General features: G+C 40.3%; 1 protein-coding gene across 5 annotated transcripts in view; it reads left to right on the forward strand.

Moving 5' to 3' along the window:
- The first annotated feature begins 17,950 nt into the window (after window positions 1-17,950).
- ptpn13 (protein tyrosine phosphatase non-receptor type 13) overlaps window positions 17,951-23,428 on the forward strand; it is a 60,717-nt gene continuing 55,239 nt past the window's right edge. For all 5 annotated transcript variants that reach the window (XM_071529394.1, XM_071529397.1, XM_071529396.1 and 2 more), the window contains exon 1: window positions 17,951-18,259. The gene's annotated coding sequence lies outside the window, so the exon portion shown is untranslated. The remainder of the gene's footprint in view (window positions 18,260-23,428) is intronic.

Genomic DNA, 23,428 nt, shown 5'->3' on the forward strand with positions numbered 1-23,428 from the left:
TGAGTAAGCACTTCACTCTTCAAGCACACACTAACATGTAGTTACTGTTTGGATAAAATTACACATGGATAGGCCAGCTATGTCATGCAGCCATAAGAACGATCTGTTAAACACAGTGCTATAGTCGAGTTTTACTATTTATGTTGATGTCCACTTTTATATGATGTGCCGTTGCTGGGTAAAACACATTATTCCATCCCTAATCACAATACTACTTAGGGATTAAGATAATAAACAAATTTATACAACGCCAAAATCCTCACTTGGTTTCAATCCTCAATTTAAGTAGACAGCAGAACACACCACACTAACTAAACCTTTTCAAACTGCTGACGGTCTTCAGTGAGAGATATGGAGAGATGTGGAGTAGTGGTCCTTAGCTTGAATCCCTAATGGGTGGGAGTATCTTGTCCTACACACAAGTACACACACACACACACACACACATAAATGCAGTTAAGCTCTCGTACGCACAAAACACACACAGTTGTAATTGCACAGTTTTGCTAACCTTCTCTCTGTCTCTCAAACACATACATATACACACACACACACAAGCACACACATGCAGAAACACACACACCAAAACTGCTAGGTCTCCAATGTACAAAGGACCAGGTGGGCTGCACTGATGAGACAACTGTTATTGTACAGAAAGTAAAAGAAACTAAGATATAAACTGAGACAGAATGATTGTAAAAAAAAGATAAAGGAGCTTTTAATAGTGTTGAATGGGCCAAAGCATATTATTAATGGAGAGGGCCATTAATCTCCAGGGCTGGCCTTGCCGATGCTGAATAATGGGTGTATCTGTGTGTGTGTGTGTGTGTGTGCGTGTGTGTGTGTGTGTGTGTGTGCGTGTGTGTGCGTGCATGCGTGTCTGGTTCTGTACTTGTGCCTGGTCCTTGTTATTCAGATCCTGCCCTTGCCCGGTCCTGGAGAACACCAGGGAGCATGGGAACAGGACATTGTGTTACACTGGCACCCTGGACGCAACAATTCCCTAAGCAAATCTCCCTCACTCCGCAAAGTGGGGAAGGCGGGTCCTATTGTAGAGCAGTCACTGATGATAATGTGATCAAAAGCATCTCAACTGGTATGACCCCATACACCTGTTTCCCAACTACCTGCAAATGCAACAAAGCATGGATAGTCCTAGGCAGAACTGTGGGGCAGACTACAATATCTTGATATTTGTTAACCATCAAGAGACAATCCATTCCAAAGCTAACTATGGGACAGGTGAAAGTGCCACATTATTGCTTAACAAGTAAAATTCTTGTATATCATTGCTGAAATCAAACAATGCTAGAAATTATTATTTGGGGTGCCATGTTTCTAAGGAGCATGAGAAGTGACTTGGTTGTGTGTGTAGCCGGCTCAGCTCAATGTGCTGCTAAACATGTCTATAATGAGATGAAATACAGGGGGAAGAGATGGAAAGTGATTAGTGCCATTAGAGATTGTAATTGAATTGCATAGAATTTGATTTGTCATGCTCATATTCAACCGTGAAATTTAAATCATTGAATTTATAAGGCTCAATTTGGAATTGAAGGCAATGGTTATGATTTCAAATTGAGTTTTCCCAATTCAGATTCAGCTTCCTGAGACACAAATTTGGGCACAAGGATCTTTTATTCCCTGAGTGATGACTGGAAGACAGTCGCCTTCAGTTCCCTTTCCACTTAGCCAACCACAGGTCATGTGGCACTGTCCATCTCCTCAGCCATATTCCCCTCAGCCTTATTCTTCCCACATGGTGACAGAGTGCCAAATTGTTTGCTATTTAATTCAAGGACTGATTTAGACCTGGGACACTAGGGCCAGGTTCAAACCTGCACTGTTTAATCCTATGGTTTGATCCCATTTGGGGTGATTCTGCATTTTCATTGGCTATGTACAAAGGCCTGTCACGTGGCTGTGCAATTGGCTCAGAGAATTCTTTGAGGAGGACGCACAGAATCGCTGTCTCAGCCAATAACAACCCGTAACAAACGCTTTGCTACAGGACTTTCAATGCACCTTTTCTTTTTAAACTTCCTATTTTCTATGTGTTGGACTATTGAATGCGCCCCAGGTGAATGTGATTGATAGGACAGAAAACCAGCAGTACTCCAAGTCCTGAGGACCAGGATTGAGAACCACTGTTTTAGAAAACAGTCAATTTTACCTTGATTTAAAGTTAATATGATGTTCACTAACCTTAAACAAATGACAAGATTTGCCACTGTCACAATGTGGGGAGAATACGCCTTTGACTGACCACTGACTGAAGAGATGAACAAAAGACCGTGCCACATGGCCTGTGGTTGGCTAAATCCTAGGTCGGACAAGACTGTTCAAGTCTTGCACTTCAGACTAAAAGCTTGCCATCTGGTCAGGAAGCTGTTCACACTAGGCGACGGAACAAAGACAAGCGTTACACATGAAGACAGGGGATCACACATTACACGATTCTGTCATTCAAAAACATTTGCCCATTTGTCAAGAACAGTTTACTGTAAATACAGTTACAAAATAGGTGTTATATCGCTTCTTGCTCCAAGTTTACATTTACATTACAAATGTATTTTGAAGTGACATCATTACAAGAATAATGCTGAAGAGGAATTTTGTATTTTGAGACTTCATTTGCTTAATTTGTAATTGCATACTTATTCAGGCATGTTGCCATTTAATACCATTGTATGAGATGTATTCCTCTAAAGAAAATTGTATATCAACTTAGCAATAGTTCAATAGTCATTTGTAATCAGAGTTAAAAGTAAATTCAAGATCATATTCAATGTCAAGCCATTTCAAATTGTGCCTCACAAATTCAATTTTTTAATTCACTTTGTCAACAAATTTATCGTTTTAAATTCCATGGTTGAATTTGAGCATGACAAAGTCATATTTATCCAATTCAAATACAAACTCTGTTGGCACTAATGTCTTTCCACAAGCTGCACTGCATGTTGTTCATGTGATCGTATGTTTTTACACTAGGTAGGTAAAAATCAGCATACCTAGACTGAAGTCCAAGCATGCATGAGTCGAAATTAATACAAAGTAAGTATAGCAAGTAAACAAGGGAAACTGAATTAGTGCTATTTTCAAGCTCGTCAGCTGTTTTGTTTGTGAAGCTGACCAAAGTCTCAAACCAATTGTACATTCACAATTTCAACAACATCACACAAACAACAAAAATCAAAAAGACACAAAGCAACCTGCTTTTTAGTCTCAGGTGGGATGAATCTTTAAGTGCATGATATCCACATTGCGCCCCCCAAAAATAATAATAAAGCATCAACAAACGCTCTCTCTCTCTCTCTTTCACACACACACACACACACACACAAAACCAGGTACCCTGACAGTTAGATGGTGCTACTGTCAAAAGACAGCCAGAACACAGGTGAGAGAGAGTGAGAGCGAGAGAGAAAGAGAGAGAGAGAGAGAGAGAGAGAGAGAGAGAGGCTTATGGGATCGTCTTCTTTCATTCAGGCTGACCGATTTTCAGCTCTTCTCCATTTTTCTGTTTGAAAAGTGTAAATGTTAGTAGCTCAGCCAATAAGAATGATATGTTAATCAGAGTACTATTTATAGTTATAGTTATATAGACTGAGACAATCATCTGTTAATCATTATGCATTGTGTCTAGAATGCCATGCTAAGCGTATCATTTGCTCTCTCCTCTCTAATAAAAAGTTAAATTTTAAACTGGAAAAGCTATATGTTTCGATTAAGCTAAGGCCTCCACTAAAACCTATCCTTGTATTCAGAAAAGCTGATGACTTATTTTTCACGAGGAACTCTGATCACACCTGATCAACCAAGACAGATCAATCAACAAAATGCCTACAACAGAAGCAATCACCCTACAATAAAATGTAAATGAATCCCCATATAAACAGTTGTTCCTGCTTAGCAGGCAGCAGTGCACTACTCCCTGTATTAGCGTGCTTTATGGCTTATGATACTAATTAACTGGCAGCTAGGAGCATTATTACCTCACAGACCAAAATATGATCTACATACCATATCATACTACATTATTATTATTATTATTAAACCTTTATTTAACCAGGTGAGTCCCATTGAGATTACAAGATCTCTTTTTCGAGGGAGCCCTGGCCAAGATAGCAGCAATACAAAGTTTCAAACAACATACAAGCAAATATTAAAAGCACATAAAACAAAACATACACACATGCAACTCGCAGAATCATATGCCTAAAAGACGGACAGGAGGAAACAGGTCTAGCTAGGGAAGCATACTATATTATCATACTTATGATACTTAATCATTAATCATCATGCCTGCCACAAGTTACACATTTTTGACTTCTTATGGATTTACGTTTTATGATTTACAACATGGTGCTATGACACAGACCTGTGTTGCCAAGGAAGACAAGTCAGAGTTAAAACTGTAATAATAATGTTCATAATATGTTCTAAATATAATATCTGAGACACTCTTACCTGAGACGACACGCTTGCTGCAAAGGCGAGAAGTTTTATTGCCTAGCAACTGATCTCTCCTAATAGCAGCTAGACAACTTTCTCTTTATAAATGGAAAACAATGAAATTTCTCTCCTAAATTCTGACAGTTATTACAACCAACAGCACAACATATGACAGGCATGATAGCCAAGCGAAAAACAACAATGGCAATAGCAATCTACTGACCAGTAGAGGAAACTGCCACAGATATAAGTGAATGAAACTGAATGAGCATCCAAAATGAATGGAAGTCAATGAATATTGATCTCCAAAGTGTTCCTTCTTAGCGAGACAGCAACAAATAGAAGCTTGCCACTCTCCACTCTCCACCTGGTGAGCTTAAAAAAAACACACTATGATAAAAGAGAGAGATTTGATAAAGGTCCATTTCATTCCTAATTGCAAAAGTGCAAAAAGGACAATTCATGCAGGTGTCCACTGAAGATGTTTCTGTACCGAAAATGTTCATACTGCATGTTTTTGACAGCAAGAATTTCGTAGAAACATTGGTACTGAAATTTGAACAAAATATCCTGATTTTGTGAATATTTTTTCATTACTTGTCTCACTCTCTTAGGCATAGTAGTAAATACTTGTGTGGCAATAGTGGTGCAGTTATAGCAGCAGGTGTCTGATATGGATAATTATGAGGTCCATCATTGTCTTCCATAAACAATAATCAGGTCCCACAGAGTCATAAACTCTGCATTCAGCATGCATTTAACAGTCTGTTTCTGACACAATGTGTCTCTTAGCATATCTTTTACAGGTAGGCATGTCAATGTCAACTACTCCACAAGGAGTAATATGGGTTTCTCACTTGCTGCACTGGCATCACTGTAGCTGTAGCACAGCCTGTTGTTAGCCATACAAGGGTTTAGAAAATGGTTTATGTACTCTATAGGTTGATAAAGTGTACACTACATACAACTGTTATTGTTTCCTGTAGTATCCATCTTTACTTCTTCTCCTCTCACTACTCTTCATCTCTCTCTCATTCTGTTCCTGTCCACACAGCAGAGACAGGCTCTAAGGCAGCTTACACACATTTTGTCAGAGAATGTGCACCGCTACATTCTCGTTACCCATCTATTTCTATATCCTTCCCTCCATCCACAACACTGTACAGAGCCTGTATTTGCCCATTCCTGCCTCTCCTTTGTCCCTCCCTCTATCCCACCATTCCTGCTCTCAGCCTCGCTGCAACCCTCTCCCTTCCCCCTCCCCCTCCCTTGATGCTCCATTGTGACTGCTTGGTTCAGCAGCCTCAGCCTCTCCTGCAGTATGCAGCCTTGCCTTAGTGTGCAGTCTGAGCCAAACGCAGCACAGCCTCCCATCTGGGCTCAAGGGAGGGGAAGGAAAGCACTTCAAGCTGCGGGCCCCGCCAGGAAAACAAGACAGCACTGAGTCCCAACCTCATCTACAGGCTGTGGGAATCAGAATATTCACTGACATCTATCGATTTGTTTCTTTAGAGCTGGAATACACTTATCATAGCTATTATCTTTCCCTGTTCTCATCTCACTCCCTCTCTGTTCTCTCTCACATCCCTTGTTTCACTTTAAGTAAACAACAGAAATGTGAGTTGAAAATCTGCTGACACTGCAGTTTTCTGAGGGGCTGGATGGTAACAACATGTACGGCTTTGGCATGTTGATCTGGCATCTGATTTGCAGCTCTTTTTAATGAACCTGAAACACAGTCAGTAGAGGGCAGGACCTGAGCACCCCGCTGGCACCACTCTGCCCTCCTCTGATGCAGCATCCTGAACACAGGCCCCCAACACATAAACTGATGCAAATTTTCAGTTTGACATGATCATATTCTGATACCATGGTTGCAGTAGATAATGCATTCTGAAATAGCACCCTGCCACAAGGTATGGTTCTTTCTTTCTTAATAGATTTCATCACACCTTGTGTCATAACATCATAACCCCAATCTTCATTGTGAGCTCATTTAGAGAATTCAATGATATGAGTTAGGTTTTCAGCATTGTCATTAGTCTGGGATTAATGCCCCCTCTAAAATCCTTTGATGGCTTCTGAATTGCAACAATGTTTGACCCTTGGTGACTTTTAATTCTCTTTACAGATGTGCTGCTTATCCTAAGAGATTGGGCTTGAGTCTATCACAGCTTTAAGTCCCGCACTCAACTAGCTGCAGAGACAAATGAAAGCTGCACATACATCAGATCAAATCCATTTATGTAACTGTGCGGCTCACTCTGCAGAGCATATTGCTGGGTTTGTCTCAGCAGTATTGCAGACTAGGGGAACAAACTTCACAAAGATATTATTTTGGTTTATATGAATATTGTATATGAACATTGTACAAAGGTGGCACTATCACCAGGCATGAGTTTAGTGCAAATTTTAAATATATAGAAATATGCTTAAGCAAAGAAAGAATTGTCCAGTACAATAATAATTATGTGCATGGTAATGCCAACATAGTATATAATCATAATAGCATTAGAATCCAATTCAAAAAGCACATTCCTTGATATCAGCACAGGATAATTGAAAGTAAAGTTTGTAAAAAGCTAGAATAGCTACTGTGTCATTAGGTTTTTGGTATACCAAAAACGTAATGCAAGGGAAGCAAGGGAACTTTATTAAATTGGATAAAACAATGTCACATTTTAAGTTAAACCAATGCAACATTTTAAGGCAGCAAGGAAACTTAGCTTCATACATTAAAACAAAGAAATGGTATTTATTCTTATCACTTATATCCATAGGTTGAAGCATTGAATGAGGATAAATCATATTCACTTAAAATAGTGAATTATGTGTAGTTAGAGTCAATCTTTTAATTGAAATCAGTAAGTTGAAATGGCAAATAGGGCCGAGTCATGCACATTGTTTTGACTTACTTCTGCAAGTTATCACAGTGGATAATATTTAGTCATTAGTTCTTTAAACATACACTCTTAAGTTGAAATAACGAGTCATCCACAGTCGTTTTAACTTTCACAACTTAAATTGTAGATTAAAACAATGAAAGATTTTTATCTAACTTTTTAACCTCATAATAATTCCTTAAAACAACAAATAAGTCCATATCAATTTAACTTGAAATTTGAAGGCAGCAAGGAAACTTAAGTTCTTAAGTTGAAGCAGCCTGAAATTTCTTACAGTGTGTAAATATCAATGTTGACAAGATTATCTGAGTCAAATTGTACATCATTGATACAGATGAACACACTCATGCATGCACAGGTGTGTGTGCACACATAAGCGCACACGTCCTCACACAAGCACACCAGCCGGTCATACCTGAGATGTTATTATTCCTTCTTTCTTTCCTTTCTTCTGACTTTCCTTCCCTCTTGCCACTTTATACTGTTAGAGCTAATTTCTGATGAGCATTCTACCACAAACTAACAGCATGCAAGGTGAGAAATCTCCTTATCATGTAAATCAGCTCAAGAACATGCAAGTGTTACAAAGAAATTCAATCTATTATAACACATTTCTTTCTATTGATACATCCAGTCCTCTTTCCTTCCATTTTCCATCCTCCAAACATTCCTTCCTCCCTTTCTTCTTTAGTTTAGTTCATATTTGAGCTGTCATTACTACATGGAAGGATGGGTTATTAAGGTATTCAATGAGACCACAGTAATACACAGGAACAGGAACAATACTTAGCTGGGTTGACTGGGCAATGCTATAGTATCTCCGGCTTCTCTACTCCTTGTCTGCACATGATCCCTTTCTAATGAGCACCTTGCCCTTCCAGAAACCACATATTACATCATCCATTATATGGCAGGACAGATGCCGATGGTGGCACCCAAAAAGCTGAAGGGGATATAAATAATTGATAATTGTCAGGAATTGTTTTGGGAAAAAGTCTGTTCATGTACATCAGATTCAGTCTCTAAAAAAGCTAATAGTAACTATGGTGGATAACTGGATATGAAATGCTTGGTTATGGTTCTCTGGTTCTGCTCCTTATCTCTGTAAGCATTTTTGTATAGAAATAAAATGAATGGTGGGAATTATATTTATCAGGTCATTATAAATTACGATGGAAATTATATGTATTAGGACCTGTAGGACCTGCCATTATGTCCTACCATTCATAATAGTTCACACTATTATGAATGGGTCACACTATTATGAATGGTAGGACACTATGTTTCTAAATTCTCCTAATTCCTAATTCTCAGATTACGTTTAAATGAAGACCTTGACAGTTACCAGCGAGGAGTGTCGTACAGTTGTAGGTATCTTCCAAGCACTACTGAATACAAGAATTCAATCACATTCTGGAAACCATTCCTTTCTACAGTGTCTGTCTTCACTCATGTATACAACCCAATTCCTTGGTGCCTCATTCAAAAACACCTGACAGAGTATTGGGGTTTTGGCCTCTACCCATCTCTAGAGCTGCAACGATTAATCGATTAATCGATTAGTTGTCAACTATTAAATTAATCGGCAACTATTTTGATAATCGATTAATCAGTTTGAGTAATTTTTTAAGAAAAATAAGTCAAAATGATCTGATTCCAGCTTCTTAAATTTGAGTATTTTCTGGTTTCTTTACTCCTCTATGACAGTAAACTGAATATCTTTGGGTTGTGGACAAAACAAGACATTTGAGGACATCATCTTGGGCTTTGGGAAACACTGATCAACATTTTTCACCATTTTCTGACATTTTATAGACCAAACAACTAATCGATTAATCGAGAAAATAATCGACAGATTAATCGACAATGAAAATAATCGTTAGTTGCAGCCCTACCCATCTCCCTTACATGTAATACTCCCCAATTTTCCCCCTTAATTCCCTTTTTTTATGTTTTTTTTTTTTTTTTTTGTAAAATTACTTTGCTGATCAATTGTGCCTGCAGCTCTGCCATCTCATCTTCATACACTGCCTTATTCTATTACATAACATGGGATTAGTAGCATGATGATCCTGTATGCCAAAGTCCATAATACAAAATGGAACTAAAATACAGGCCTCATCTACTGCTAGACAACAGCAGTCTGCTGCTGACTATGTCCATTGATGATTCTCCATCGGGTAAACATGCAGCCTACCTCAAAATCAATATCAGTGATTAACCGATGTTTTTGTCTAAACCTGCAGTGGGTCCTACCATAAACAGAACATAGATTGTTTTCTAATAGTGTAGCAACTTTTGCTATTCATCAAAATACTGAAGCTCTGCTTTTTTACAAGGCTAACAAATTGGCACATTAATCTGATGAGGAGGAGGAAAAGGATGAGGAGAAAGAGAAAGGTAAAACCATTTATCTAATAAGAGAGACATGACTCTCTTCAGCCACTGTAGATTCAGCCATAAAAAGCTTTGTTTAATTGTTAAGTGTGTTCCCTGCAGCACTTTCACAAGCATGGAAGCCTGCTCCTGAATAATTCAGCACACAAGGTCACAGCTCTAAAACCCCCCTCTTCTCTGTCTTGAGCACAGAGAGTTTGTTATGACACCTTTAAACCTTCCATGAGTTAATGGGACAGCACACCAGTTAGTCACGACAATGTGGGAGAAATATTCAAATTGGAAAATATTTATGTAACAAAAAGCAGTTGTTTATGTTGACAAAGAAATTCCAAGGAAGCTACATGTTATGCATTCCTATAGGTCTCTACATACGTTACACCTGTGCAATCAGCATTATAAATAAGGCAGGTTTACAGTCTAACAAAGTGTCTTTCTAATAATGCATGCAGAGAAGGCTCAAAACAAAGCAAATATTGAGGACATTACCCTCCTCAGTAGCATCTCTTTTTCCCAAGGTGTCCTGGGATAGTGTCCACCTAGATTAGGGTGAATCGCACACACATCCCTTTGCGTTATGACAAGTAGGACCTCTTCTGAACAGGTTTTTTTTTTTTTTCTCAAATGCAGTAGCATTCCCACATTTCGAGTTAGCATCTGATGACGGAGACTCCTAAAATCATATAAACTTTGCCTTAATTTAAAGCGCAAACACTACAGGCCCCAGACAAGAACCTTAGCCGACCAATCAATAAATAACCATTAATTCAAACTGTTCGTTTGAGAATATGCCTATTTACATTTCTAGCAATGATGAGTCTGTGTCTATGCCCATATCCCTAGTTACGATGAGATAGGCTATAAAGTCTGCATAATGCACAAGGTGCGCAGCTGACTGCTGGGGGAGGAGGGGCGATAAAGCCCTTGGCCGAAATCGAGCAGAATACCGATGTTTTTACTTACCCTTCTGGACAAACTCTGTATGTAGGCTATATATGTAAGGCTTATGTTTTGAAGAGCATCACTCAGTCAGTCGAGCATCCATTTGCACCACTCCTACACTCCCACTCAAATATGCATAACGCCAGGCTCCAAAACATCCTATCATGCAAGTGCGTTATTTTGCCCGAAGACTGGTCAGAACATGGGCATATGGTACACAAATAGAGTGCTTATGAAAATGCACGCGGAAGTGATACAGATTAGAATAAACAAATGCCAAAACATCACATAATAAAGCAAAACACCCTGGACACCCGCGTGACAACCTACACTACGATTCAATTTTATTTGATATTAGCCTATTCTGAATGTCTTGTAGGCATGGGGGGGGGGGGGGGGGATTAGGGACAGAGTAGTGATGAAGCTGCTTTGCGATATTTTACTGCAGGGTGTCTGCAGAATGGATAGAGATGGAGAATGGATGGACAACAACATTTTGTCTGGTCAAGACTATTCAACGCCATAATGAAATCCCCACACAGTCCTCGCTATAAAACAACATGCGCGGTTGTGGACTAATCAAAATGGGGTTTATATTGTCGCTGTCCCTTTTCCACAGTGGCACCGCTATCAGTGGACTTCATTAACCTTCCCTTCCAATCAATATTCATCACCCCACCCTCCAGGCAGCAGGTTCCCGCACCGCATCCACATTAAACAAACCCACCCGACCTTACCATTCCGTGCCAGCTGATGACGATCCGAGTCCGGTGACAGTCCTTTTCAAAACATCCCGACGGGAAACATTGCAATGACCTTTGCTCGAGGCTTAATTTAAACGTTTAAAGATGGAGAAGAAAAGCAAGGAAAACAAAAAAACACAGCGATGAGGAAACGAAAATCAGAGGGGGGTAGAACCGAGGTTTGCTGATGCTGAATCACTCTCCCCAGCTCACCACCTTGCAACCATTGTGCTGCAAGATGCTGGCTGTACCATTGTGGACCTACCAGAGGAGAGAGAGGGAGGGAAAAGGAAGGGGGTACAGGGAAATGTGTTGCTATAGCAACCGAAAAGGAGCACATCTGACGTCAAAGCCCGGAGAGCGAGAGAGCGAGAGAGGGAGAGATCACATGGAGGCCCTCTCAGGAAGGGAGGGGTGTATCCCTCTGATCCGTACCGTCCCGCAAGTCCCGCTGAATGTGAACAGCATTATAGCATTACATAGAGCATTATAGGTTGGGCCTCTCAGTAAATTGCCCACATTTAGATCTCCTAACTTAAGGAGCAAGTGGGTAGGCAACACGGTCAAATTTGTTGTTAGTTCGTGCAATAGGCGATACAATACTGTAAGGCTGCTCGGAGTAACACAGCATGCAGGGCACATATATCCCATCTAGCCCTGGACCTGGACCAAGGGCTCTAAAAGCCTCGGCAGTCGCGTGTAGATAAATCCTGAGCTTGGAATTGTATCTAGGTAGAGTGCAGTTCTGAGATATTGAGAATCGACGTTTTGGCATCCCAGCTGGTTAAAACTGTTATGAAATCACTCAACAACACCTGCTCCCCCCGATGGTATGCTACACAAAATGCAAAATCTCCAAATCCTGGGGCACTGAGAATTATTTTTATTTCTTTTTTAAAGAGGGCCCAAAAAGAGATGGAACCTTATAAGATCAATGTGGTTTTGGTTCTATAAAGTTTTGTAAGCCCAATGGGAAATGAATGGTAACATTTAATTAACATCTGAGTTTTGAAGCACATGAAGATTATACTGTACCAAATTAAATACATTTTGGTATACTACTTTATATTTGGATTATATTTACACTCCTGAAAACCTTAACCCTTAATGAGCCCCATAATAAATTTCACTTTATTAGTGGATTTCACTTAAAACACAGCTCATCACATCATTACACAAAATGTTTTGAATTTGAAAATATAAAAACAATTTACAACACATATATCAGCTCAGTGATATACTGACCTGCATGTCATTGTATGTGTGGCTACTGTCCTTGCCCCAAAGTAATAGAATCTAGTTTTTCTACACACATTTTGCTCCTTGTCCACTGTTTGCATCTTACAGAGCTCCATCCTTAGCCCTCACTCTCTCTGTTTCTCCCTGCTTAGACTTTGTTACTGATGTGGCTGTTGTCCCCCCCCCCCTTTTCATCTGTCTCACTCACCTTTCTCTGTTCATCTGTCTCACTCCTCTCTTCTGCTCTCCTCTGTTCATCAGTCTCATTCCTCTCTGCTATTCTCTGTGCATCTCTCACTCCTTTCTGCTGTTCTGTGTTCACCTGTCTCACTCATTTTCTCTGCTGTTCTGTTTATCTGTCACTCCTTTCTCCTATTTTCAGCTCATCTGTCTCACTGCCCTCTCCTGTTCTTCTGTCTCATTCATTTTCTCTGCTGTTCTTTTCATTCCGTTTTACTGCTGTACTCTGTTCATCTGTCTCACTCCTTTTCTCTGCTCTTCTTTTATGTTCATGTCTCACTCCTCTCTGCTGTTCTGTTTATCTGTCTCACTCCTCTCTGCTGTTCTGTTTATCTGTCTCACTCCTCTCTGCTGTTCTGTTTATCTGTCTCACTCCTCTCTGCTGTTCTCTGTTCATCTGTCTCACTGTACAAGTGTGCCTTGAGAAGTGATTTAAAAGATGCCACTGATCTGGCTAGCCTGAGCTGCTCTGGCAGAGTGTTCCAAAGCTTCGTCACTCTGACAGCAAAGGCACAGTCACTTTTTGTTACCAGCCGAGTCCTAGGAACAACCAACAGGCCTCTGCCAGAGGACCTCAGGCCGTGCTCCAGCTCATAAGAGGTTGGATATATAGCTGGGGGCCAGACCTCGCTGTGCCTTCCAAGCTATCAGTAAAATCTTAAAATCAATTCTAAAATTAACGGGCAGCCAGTGAAGAGCTGCTAAAATGGGGGTGATAGGATCTTGTCTTTTTGATCTGGTTAAGAGTCTTGCTGCTGCATTTTGCACTAGCTGCAACCGGGAGAGGGAACGCTTACTCAAGCAGCAATAGAGGGAATTACAGTAATCTAAACATGAAGATAAAGGCATGGATAACTTTTTCAAGGTCAGCAAGGGATAAAAAAGATCTTAAGCAAGAAGCAAGACTGGACAACCCTCTTAACCTGATCATAAAAGCAGAGATCTGAATCAAATAACACACCCAAATTCTGAGCTACTGGCTTGATGTTGTTGGGCAAGTTAACAATATTGAATTGGAGCTGGTTTATGGAGTCTGGGAGGCCAAATAGAACAATTTCAGACTTATTTTCATCGAGTTGGAGGTAATTTTGTGACATCCATCTTTTAATATCTGAAAGGAAGTCTTTGAGGCATTTGAGAGTGCTGGAATCACCTGGTTTTAAGTGTATATATATCTGAGTGTCATCTGAATAACAGTGACAGTGAATATTATGTCTGCGGATGATGTCCCCCAGCAGAAGCATGTAAATGGAGAATAATAGAGGGCCCAAGATTGACCCTTGTGGAACACCACATTTCATATGAGCTGTTGAGGAAGTGGAGTTACCTAACACAACAGGTGACAACAGTCACCTTTATCAGCAGTGAGGAGGAGGTCATCTGTAACCTTCAAGAGGGCAGTCTCTGGGCTGTGGAGGGCTCTAAAGCCTGACTGAAATTTTTCTAAGATGCTATTTCTATTCATGGGTTATGGGAATGATATTAATTGAAAGGTATACTCGTTTTGGGGCCAAATCACCAATCACATCTGATTAGTCAGTGCCTTGGTCCTCTTGGAATTAATACAAAGTTGACAGTTAAAAATGTAGGTGTCAAATCTGTGATCCAGTCCTGTTTCTTTCATTTAATAAATATTGCCAAAATTAGATCTGTTGTGCCTTCCCAGGAGCTGGAAATACTAATTCATGCTTTTGTGTTGTCTCACCTCAATTATTGTAATGTTGTTGTTTTTTTACCTACTATTGCTCGGTTGCAATTGCTCCAAAACCCTGGTTACCAACAAATACCTCTCAGAGACCACGTTACTCCCATTTTAGCTTCTCTGAACTGGTTACCCATCAAATTCAGAATTGAGTTTAAGATACTTTTAATAACTTTTAAAGCTCTTCATGGATTGGCCCCAGTTTATATTTCCAATTTATTGTCCAAATACATACCATCACGGCGCCTCAGGTCTGTTGATCAAGGCCTTCTTGCTATACTCCATACTAAACTCAATTCAAGGGGTGGCTGTGCTGTCTCTGTTTTGGCTCCCAGATTATGGAACTGCTTACCTATCTCCATCTGCACAGCATATTTGGTTGACTGTTTTAAAGAACACTTAAAACTCATCTTTTTACTTTCACTTTTAGTTTTACTTCTTAATTGTTGAGGCAGGTACATGTTCGCTTGCTCTGCTTTAAGCATTGTTTTAATGAAGGGATGATCCTGTTTTTATTGCTCCCTGTGTTCCTTTTACCATCTGTATTTTGCTCTGCCTCCTTATATTTTAGTACTGATTTTCACCCACATATTGCACTTACTGGTGCTGCGCTAATCTGCATTGAAGTGCCTATTAGTACTTTATTGCATCACAATTTTGCATGCTCTTTTATTTATATCATGTGAAGCACTTTGTGACTTATCATCTGAAAAGTGCTATAAACACAGTTTATAATTTAATTTACTTTTCTCTGCTCTTCACTTCTGTTCATGTCTCACTGCTTCTCTCTGCTGTTCTGAGTTCATCTGTCTCACTCCTGTGTGTGCGTGTGTGTGTGTCTGTGTGTGTGTGTGTGTGTGTGTGTGGTATGACTTAAGTCACTTTCAGGGACACACACCAGACTTAAGACCAGTTGATTGGGGACGGCTTGTGCAATTGGGGACAAAAGCCGTGTCCCCAACTGGTAAAAAGCAGATTTTTGGGTCAGTGGTTAAGGTTAGGTTTAGGTTAAGGTTAGGGTAAGGGTTAGGTTTAGGCAAGTAGTGGTTAGGGTTAGGGTTAGCGTAAGTCTCCAGGGTTAGGGTTAGTGTGATTGGTGGCAGTGCAGGGGGCATAGGACATGCTTGCCTCGGAGCCCATATTGGGATAATCCGGACACGACTAGGAGTCTTTGCCAGGCTACTTTATTAAGCAGTGGACCACCAAGCAATCCACTGTCCCCATAAAAGAAAATCTTTGTTTAAAATCGCAGGTTTTGGAATAAATTAACTCATAAAACAGCTGATTGCTGATCTCATCATACAGCCAAAAATAACCTTTTCAAGCAAAGAGAATCAGCTGTGAGTCAAAAATAAGCTGCTTCACAGTGCAGGAAAGTAGCACTAATACGGATCCCATTTTACTCTTAGAACACTTTATTCAGTAGCATACTGAAGTATACTGTAACCCCCCCCCATTTCTTTCAGTTCTTGTTCCCAAAACTACACAGTGCAGCTCACAGAACTTTGTTACAGTTCTACCAAGATGTGACATTATAAATGAAAAAACAGGTTTATGGTAAACAGATCTGCACTGGTAGAGGTATACAAGCCTGTTAAGTCACATTGCATAATTCTCACTGCTACAGTTAAAATTTGACACTTCTTAGATTGGTGCATATGAATGGGCTAATTAATACTGGCAATGGCAAACTGATGTTGCATTCAGACATAGAACCCTAAAATGAGTATTTGATCATAATATCACACACCTGCAATTGCATGAATGTGCCTGTGCACTCATGAGCCTGTGTGCGCACATGCATGCACGCACACGCACACACACACACACACACACACACACACACACACATATATTGGTCATCAAGAAAGCTACATATTTTAGAGGATAGCTTTGACAAAGAAAGGATATTATAGTATAGAGAAGTCAGAAATTCCAATCCATGCAATGGTACCAGCTTCTTAAACAAGTCAGATATTATTAATAACCAACAACATCAATATTTTTCCTTTGTCCTTTTGTTAATCTGTCTCACTCCTTTCTGGTGTCTCTCTTCATCCTCTGCATTTTTTCCTTTATTTGAGAGTTCAAAGGAGAGGTAGACAGGAAAGACCGGGAGAGAGGAATATGACCTGGGCCGGATTTAAACCCAGGACGTTGCATTTACACAGTATAGGCACCTAGACCACTGAGCTACCAGGACACCCACAATGTCAATATTATAGTTATGTTTTCTCTGTGTGCTTATGAAAAAGACTATCTGACTCAACTGTCTCCCTCTAAAGAGGAAACCAATGTTTATTTAATCAAATAATTAATCAAGTCTTATCATTCCAGCCCGTGGCTGTGGATAATAACTATGTGTATTAGCGCTGATATGCACAGGAAGACCAGAATCCTAGAGGGTGATAACATTCACAATCGGCAACTGTTTGTAAAACACAGCATGTAATGCTGACTAAAAGCCACTAGATGGCAAAGACAGAGGAAGAAATGCAAGGTTTTGTGCCACACCGTAAGGAAGGAAGTACTCAGCAGTGAATTGCTTCCTGACTGCTTGGATGAGAGGTCTGCCTGACTCCCAAACAACAAAAGGCCTTTGATGTTGTGCGCTTTCAGAAATACAGTATACGCTTAATTTCTATTTGTTCTGAAAGTTGTGAGCTTTACACCTTCTTTGAGCCACAAATGAAGAAGGCATCACATGAGACATAATCTAATTCATACTTCTTTTGAGTGTATTCTTTGACTGGTCTGAAGTTTGTGATTATGTCAGTTTTCCAATACCAGATTCAATTAAATAAATACATGCAATGTCAATAATATAGTTAATTTTTTCAGGGCACTAAGCCAAATTTGTCTTAATGTGTCAAATTTTTGTGTATCATCCTGCACACAGACACACACACACACACACACACACACACACACACGCACCCACATCTCCCTCACTTCCCTCCATATCCCTTTGACTCTGCCCCATTTCCTCTGTGTTGGAGAAAACACACACAGTCAGTCAGAGGGGTTTGGGGGAATTTGACCGGTTGCAGGGTTTTGGTGGAGGCCACAACCGCGAGGGACTAGTGCACCGAAGATATTTCACATCCATAGGCTGTGCCACTATGATAAGTCCACAGTATATTTTACTCCCAGTTGTGGGTTACTATAGAGACGCCTCTTGGTTATATGACGGTCCCCCAGCAGAGAGCCAATGGACGGCGGCAGTAAGGTGTCTGGTTACTCCCAGTCAGCCCACGCTAGATGGGCAAAGGGAGGGGTTAGCCAGCTCCTCGGCAGTAATGGTAACTTGGCTGCGACTGAGGAGAGCAAATGCCGTACGTGGTGGCCAACAAACGCGACTTCTAAGTATTTCCGACAGATTTGTTTATTGATTAGGTGCGGCCGCGCGAACACCCACACGTGCTATAGGAAATATTTAATCTGTAGTGGATGTTTCTAGCTGAACGCGCCGTGGAAAGGTAAACCTGTTGCCTGCTCGTCGTAGCCTCTTGTCTCCAACTCTCCAAGATGTTGCTTTGTGGATGGGATGGCGTCCGGTCTCGTTTGTCTGCGCACTGGTAGCCTGGTCGGAGTACGAACATTTCCCCATCAAGCTCTTTTGTAACCGTACTTGCCTGGTAAGTTTCTTTTTGAGTCGTTTAAGGAGCTGTAATGGGGCAACCTTGTGATATCTCCGTCCGAAAAGTTTATGGGAGCTGTTGCCAACTCGCCAGCGATTCAGTACTGCCAACTCCCGGGGAAAACGGAGGAGTTAGGTTTTAAACGCCGATGCTTCTTCTCTCTGTTGCAGACAGGAAAGACCAAATGTAGAATGACTTTAATGTTGGTTGTTCAACTGTCTGCTTGCTGGGACTTTGTACGTCTCGATCGTAAAGTAATGCGTTGTGAAGGGATTCATGTGGCAGCAGTGTTACAGCTGATGTAAGACATGGGGCATCGCAAGTTTAACCTCACCAATAACTGTATTGTAACGTTGGGAGGAGGCACGAGCAGTACAAAAATATAAGTGCTTTCAAGTTCGTCAACCTGCACTCTTGATATGATTTTGAAAATATATAAAACATACAGCAGCATTTGTAGCAAGTAATGGCTCCAGTTGCCTTAAAAACTTTACAAAACCTATTTGAAGCAATACATGTGCTAGCCTAGTACAGACTGAAGGTTTTATGGGAGTTGTAAGAAGGAAGCCTGTATTCTCCCCCTCCCCCTTCATTACCATAGGAAAGTAATAAAGTTACTGAGTGTCAAAGGTCACTGGGGTTTTGAATATGTAACATTCAAGGCTAAAGGAGAAGGTGTGGAGATCGCATGAGCGAGGAACACAAACAACTCATCCTCCTCATCTGGAGTGGCCGTGATGGAGATGGTGTGTGCATCATTGGAAAAAGGAGGAAAGAGGCGAGTGGGTTGGGTTTGAGGTGGTGTGTGTGTTGGGGGGGAGAGGTGGGGTGGGAGTGCGGTTCAGTAAAACCATGCTCTGCATGTCACGGTACTCATAGCAACCCTGTGATTAGCAGGAATGGGGCGGATGAGGTCGAGACCAAAATGAGAACTGAGGGCCGTCAGTCCAGAGCAGGGCTGATAATCATGGAATAATCATGGATCTGCTTTTGGCTGGTCCTGACACTAGCTGCCCTGAAAAACATCAACGGGCAGGGTGGCTTAGTGGTTAGAGAGACCGTTCCATAACTGAGAAATCCCAGGTTCAATCCCAGCCCATGTTGTGTCCAGCAACAACCAATGTACCTGTTAACTCATTATAAGTCGCCAAGGATACGCATGTCAGATAAATGCCTACATTGTAACAGCGAGCTACAGCTGATGAAAACCAACCATCAAGATTTCCTTTTTATTTAAGGGAGTCACTAGGTGAACATGTTCTGTTCCCATTGCCTTACTCTTTCCTCACAAGAGCACTAACAGTGGTAGGACTCAACTTTGAATACTCTTCTTAATGTCATAATGTTTTGCAGCAAAGAAGAACGTCTTGTAACACTCAGTATATTCACACAGGGTAAAGGAGGAGGGTGTTTAACTCTGCGTCTTCAGTTCGAATTCTATTGTTTTGATAGAATCCAGTCCAATAGTTTTGTTTTGCTGACAGTGAGCATTTAGAAAACATCAGCCCTTACATCATCAGTCATCTTAGTTCAAAGGATATTTTGGTTCAGCCCTCCCTAGACCACGATTCTAGACTCTGTGTGTTTTGAATTTGAAGCGTTTGCTCGCAGGCTGCATGATACGATTCTGGGAATAGAGGTTCACTCAGAGTTTGTTGCTGAATTTTCCTGGCGTGAATGACTCCAGAAAGATTTTCACCTCAACTCTGGCACAGAGTATCTCTTCTCACCGGCTTCTGGTCCAAATGTCTTTGCCAGCTGAGACCACGGCCCCAATGTTTGGAGGATATTAACAAATTCCTTCTCATATCTCAGAATTATGCTGTTGGAAATTACAGTGGGATCTAGTGTTTTCACAGCTGATTGTCTCAAAAGTCGTCGCCCACTCAAGTTTTCAAGAGATTTTGAGGTTGGAAAAAAAGAAAAGGCTTAGGGAGAAAGTCGTGTGTGCCTTTCTGATCTCCTTTTGTCACTGGCAAATGCGGAGAGATGGGCACTGAAAGGAGGCGGCAGAATCTGAAATTAGCTGCGGTAATTTTTTTTCATGAGTTACTCAGCTGAAGTGCAATTTTGTGGGGCTTGTTTTCAAATCCATTTCATGGCTTATAGCTGTGTCACAGACAGGGAGGGAGGGGGGGAAAGCTTCACCTAAGTGCAGAGTAAAGAGCACTATCACGTTTCCAGGATTATTTTCTTTAAAATCCTTGTGACTGCTCCAAGACGTGAATACTGAGCAGCAGCAGCAGACTAAGCTTTGTTTATGTTTCTCTCTGTAAGCATAGTGTGGGAATATATGGGAGCACCTGGGAACAAACATCCCCACTGTTTGAAAAAGAGAATGAGGGTGAGGCGTTGAAGTGGTGAAGGCTGTCTGCTCTCACTGTTTTGGGCCGCTGCCTCCTAAGCCCCCTCAATAATGAGCAGGACCATAGTCCAATAGGAGAGGAGCTGGCCTACCCAGCAGCCTCAGTGTGGATAAAAACATTCCACTGTAGGTCTCTGTTGAAATAACAAGGGGTGCAAAACAATCAGCCTTCACAGCACCCGCTCTCCCCATTCTCATGGGTAATGAGCTGGATGGGTAGTAACCCACTTTGCCTCACTCTTCACGCCTCCCATTGACCAGAATGGTTAACCTGCATTCCTGCATAAACATGTATGACATGCTTACTCATTAACTTCTCTCTAAACTTGGATTCATAGGAAGGATGTTGTTTCCATCATACTCATAGAATTAAAGCCTACACAGGAATAAGGCTGCAAACCCAATTTAAGATGAGACTTTGACAAGATGACTGTATGGGTAATCGACATGATGCTTCGTTTTTTTCATAAACAAATAAATCATTACTAAAAGTGATTAAAAACATGCTGTTTTGTAAAGCTTTTTTTTTTTTACTTTGAATATGGTATTAAAAGGTTTCACTTTTAGCGGGTGCATTTTTTTCTCAACAACATTGAGTCAAACATGGTACTTGTGACTGATAATATGAACTTCAAACTTTTGTGAACACATGCAAAAAGGCAATTTGAAAATACAGCTGCAAGCAGCTATTTGCGGTGTTCAACCCATGGGCCAAACACACACAGATGCCTGAGATATTTGAATTGGCTAAATTGCCAATTTGTCCCCACAGCAACATTATAGAGCACAGCCAAATGTGATCTGACACTTTGGAACCCCTTCAAAAATATGTATGTGAAGTTTGATTGCTAAATGTTAAATGTTTAGGTTTGCAAGGCAGGTCTGATTGTGGCTCTATGGATCACAATCAAACACTTTGGGGCCCAAACATTTCTGTGAAGTTCAGTTGCTCTAGCTGTAAGCATATTAAAATTATGCCTCACTTCCCGTTTGTACCTTTTCTCCATCAACATTGTTTGTGTCTCACACTCAAACGCTTGGAAATTCAGAAGTATGTGTAATAGCCGTAATCTAGCACGTCCAAATATGCTGTGTGCACAGTTTTGTGGAGATTGGATCTTTAGAACTTTGTGGGAGAATTGGTGAAAAAAGGTTTTGCACAAAATTCAAAATGGTGGAAAACTATCAGGGCAGAAATGACACTGGTGTAGTGGATTCAGGTTGAGTGTAAAAAATATATAAAAAAAAAATATTGTAGGCTGTATGGTTCTTGGCCATTAAAAGTTCCTTGTTAAATGTTTTTTTTGGAGAGACATTCTGTTCACTATAAGTAATTTAAATACTATGCTCAACTGTAATCTCCATTTCAGATAATTTGTGGCACTCTTTGAGAGAAAAATCCTTAAACAGGATGTTTCCGCCTCTCCTGCCCCATTGTATGTATGTGGAATAGATAAGTCTGTATTAGGGAATGCTAGTCTCTCAGGTAACACAAGCAATTTCTAAAATTGTGTCTGCAAAATCAATGTCAATTGCAACATTTTTCTCTTATAACAGTCTTGTTTCAACTATGAATTACCGCAAGCACCGCCCCAGCCAATAGCCTGAACAGGAGGATTTTCTCATAACTCTTTATCAAATAGGCCTAGCCTTTTTTGTGCCTTTGTAGCAGCTGTGACCAGATGTGTCCAGCACATGACTTGTAGATATGAAATCGGTGTTTAAATTTGCAAAACAGTTGCTATTACAGGATTGCTCCCAACTTTATGACAGGCCCCCTATAACTGCATTATCGCAGTTATGGTTACAATACTATTTCTTTGAGACATTGTAGGATATATGTAGATGTTTTGTTATATTAGAAAAATGTTAAATATCAAGACCGGGGGCGTCTGGCGTCATGTAGTTCCTCTTGTTGCATTCTTTGTATGGAATGGAAATAAAGTAACTTTGGTTCAGTACGTCGATCAAAGGTCCGTAGGTGTAAAGCAGGAAGCCTCCACAATAAGGATGTAAGTCTCGTCCTCCTAGACTCTAACGTTATAAAGTTGGATTTCATACATTGAAAATATGCTTGGCTGGACCAGTCATATGTTCTGTGGTTGTTCTTTTGTTCATATTATTTCTACATTTGTACCTCATCTTTTTAGAGGTGTTTTTGAACTTTGATTAAATTAAGGTGTCAATCACTGTTATTTGACTTGAAATCTGACTTGACTTAAATCCTTTGCTATGTTGTGCATTAACATTACAAAATGTCCAGTTGGTGAAAAGGAAGAGATAAAAGGTATTGTCCTGAACAATTGATCAGAATAACTGTTAGTCCTACTGTGAAGTTGAGTCATTAACAATTGTTAATCACGAGGGAGGTATTATGATTACTGATGTGAATATAATAATCTTAAGATATGTAGAAATATTGTAAATTGTACTCTAAATTTTAAGTTGTTTGCCATCATTCAAACAAATAATGTTTTTAATTTGAAATCCAGTGTGATTAATATTAAATTAGGAGCATAAGTAACAAATTATGAAAAAATAATTTTAATCATGTTAATACATTTCATTTGAATGTTCCACCAGGGGATAAACTCAAGAAACTAATAAGTGAAATAGTTCAATGAATGCAAAAAACGAAAAACTAAATTGAAATGGGCCACACACAAACTGAGTTGTCCAGACTTCATGTAAAGCAACCATGTGTTTATTTATTTGTTTAATTGATAACTGGATAGTATTTCATTATGGAACTTTTTCATCAACTACCATTATTATAATACTAGAGGAAAGTTTGACAAAGT

Source organism: Centroberyx affinis, unplaced genomic scaffold (assembly GCF_046629955.1).
Source record: "Centroberyx affinis isolate AG114_WGS23_722 - 3 ecotype Tasmania unplaced genomic scaffold, CSIRO-AGI_Caff_v1 ptg001787l_1, whole genome shotgun sequence".
NCBI lineage: Eukaryota > Metazoa > Chordata > Actinopteri > Beryciformes > Berycidae > Centroberyx > Centroberyx affinis.